Below are 2958 nucleotides of genomic sequence, written 5' to 3'. Positions count from 1 at the left end.
TTCTCAACATAGGCAGAGAAGCAAAGGAACATGCAGAGCTGTAGTCTGGATAGACAAGCTCCCTGCTCTAAGCTCCCTCCCCAACACAAATTTCAGCTACTGTTATCTCATGTGTTGGAGAGCTTGTCAGAAGTGACTCATGCTGATAACAGAGGAAAGAAGCACCAAAGAGAAACAGCACTGGTCCCCTCCCTCCTCATCACTGGGTGAGCTTTGGAGAGAGATAAGTACCTGTAAATGCTACATTTATATACAATATGTGCTTAGTTCAACTTTCATGAATGGGGTTTACAACCACTTTAAATATTAAATGTTTATATATGTTCCTTCTCAATACACTAACAAAATACTAAAATTAACAATAATAAATATAATGCTATAACTGCTGGTAACCCAATGTTGATCCATACATTTTAGTGGATAAATGTTTTTGTATTCAGGTCAGGTCTGAACAGAATTATGTAACATTTTGGGAAAAATATACAGCCAAGAAGTCCAATACTTGATGCCATTATAGCAAAAACCTCCACAGCCACCATGTATTTCCCTCTGGTGCTCAGATAGGCCGGGATCATGGCAATCCAGACACTGCAGAACACCAGCATGCTGAAGGTGATGTACTTGGCCTCATTAAAACTGTCCGGTAATGTCCTGGCTAAAAAAGCTATAATGAAGCTCACAGCTGCCAGAAGCCCCATATATCCCAGGACAGAGTAGAAGCCGATAACTGAACCCTCATTACACTGAATGATGATCTTTCCCTGATAAGAGTGAGTGTCCCGATCCTGGAAGGGTGGAGAAATAGACAACCAAGTGACACAGATTATGACTTGGACCAGTAAAAAGACACAAATGATCAAATTGGGCAGTTTGGCTCCCATCCATTTCCTCCAGGGACTCCCAGGTTTGGTGGCTTTAAAAGCAATATACACCATGATACTTTTGGAAAGTAGAGAAGAGACGGCAACTGAGAAGATGACACCAAAAGAGGTGACACGCAGCATGCAGGTCACATCTACTGGATGGCCGAGGAACAAGAAGACACAGAGGAAGCTCAGCATGATGGAGACCAGGAGAAGATAGCTCAGGTTCCGGTTATTAGCTTTAACAATGGGGGTGTCCCGGTAATGTATAAATATCCCCAATATTAAACCAGTCAGAAGACAACAGAGGATGGAGACAGCTGAAAATACTGCAACAATGGCATCATCAGTGTAGGAGAGAAATTCCATCAATTTAGAAACACACCGATCCTTCTTCTCATTTGGCCATTCTTCATCAGGACATTTCATGCAGTTTTCACTGTCTGCAGGAAGAACAATACAAACACAATGAGCATCGGAGTCAGAGCTTCTGAAAAAAATTGCCTTGTGTTGTCACACATCTAGCAATGGAATTTCTATCAGTGCATTGTGGGGGGAGGAAAATAGAATATAATAAATAATAAATATGATATACTGCAAATATAATACAAATATATATGTTAAAAAAATGATAATGTAATAAATGACCTAAATACTGTACATAATTGAATGGCCTATTGGCGCACATGATGTCTGTGTCCCTTGGACACATTGCATCACTAATCAATAGATAGGCTCTGTGATTGTTGCTTCTGATTACATGATGGATGTGATTGGACACAATTAAACAATTCTGCCTGTGACTCAATCTGCTCTGTTTCTCCTCACATAGAGCTCGCAAGTGAGGAGAGAGTGAGCCAAACTGTGTTGCCAGCAGGGGATCAGTGAGTTTTGAAGCATTTTAACTGTTTTTCATACACTGATCACCCAGCCAGTGTCCCCAATCCAATCCACATCTGTCAACAGTGTCCAATCCACATCTGTTGCAGTGTACCAGTGATCAATCAACATCTGTCACAGTTTACCAGTAATAATCCACATCTGTCACAGTGTACCAGTGATTATCATCTGTACCCAGTGTCAAATCAACATCTGTCATAGTGTTCTAGTGATCATCAACAGCTTTCACAGTGTACCAGTGATTATCATTATCAGTCACACTGTACCAGTGATCAACGACTTTCAGTGTACCCAGTGTCAAATCAAAATCTGTCATAGTGGACCAGTGTCAAATCCACATCTGTTACAGTCATTCATAGTATACTGTAAATAAAATAAAATGTGGTGTCCAAGTGTATAACGCATGATTGTAACAGAGCTGCATCCAATAACTCAAAGTGTTTTGTGGAACAACGTCCACTTCTTCAGGAGTAAATGCAGGGTGTGTGTCTGTGAAAAATAAATAATAACAGAATGGTTGGGAAAGATTACAAAAAAAGGAAGTTTAAAACTTCCAATGGGATATCCTATCCTGCTACTTACAAAACAGCTCTAAATTGGACATGGTGGTGATGAGGATTGGAGGCTCCTGGGGACATCTGTCCCAGTAGCTGTAGCAGTGTGACCTGTGGAGACCAAAGGCACTGATAGAGGGCAGGTGGACTTCAAGAATGTATAAGTTAACATAATGTAATAATACCAGCAGCAGTCCAAGAGATTTCTGTGAAAAAAATAATGTGCTTAAATAAATAAAATAGATGTACGATCATAGAAGTGAATCAGGTGTAGCCAGATGGCTGCTGAATAATTTGAAAAAAAAGCTAAGTGTGTAATAGATAGTATGTTGGTGTGGGTTATGTTGGTGTGGCTCACAACCCACATAAGTAAAAAAAACAGAAAAGATGATAAAATGTAATGAGAAAGACATAAAAAATAGAAGGGAACCAAAAATAATATGTGACCCAGCAAAGAGGAATTTTTACAGAGTATATAACACTGAATACCTCGTAGTCCTATATCCTGGGGCTGTAATTCAGAATGTGGCCGCAGTAACCCAGAGGGGAAAAAAGGAAATGTAGTCCAACCAACACTGCCATCAGTACATGTGGTCAACAAGCACAAGTCCCTCCCAGCGCCACCCAGGTGCTGCCTAATG

At 40.4% G+C, this 2958-nt stretch overlaps 1 pseudogene across 1 annotated transcript; it reads right to left on the bottom strand.

Annotated features, from left to right (window-relative positions):
* Nucleotides 1–413: 413 nt before the first annotated feature.
* On the bottom strand, nt 414–1339 carry LOC309563201 (vomeronasal type-2 receptor 26-like; annotated as a pseudogene). The gene has a single exon. The product of its transcript is annotated as a vomeronasal type-2 receptor 26-like (transcript).
* Between the last annotated feature and the right edge of the window lie 1619 nt (nt 1340–2958).

The sequence above is a fragment of the Pelophylax lessonae genome (assembly GCF_965119305.1).
Source record: "Pelophylax lessonae genome assembly, chromosome: 1".
Classification (NCBI taxonomy): domain Eukaryota; kingdom Metazoa; phylum Chordata; class Amphibia; order Anura; family Ranidae; genus Pelophylax; species Pelophylax lessonae.
Note: the sequence above shows the minus strand (reverse complement) of the source record. Positions and strands in the feature narration are given on the sequence as shown.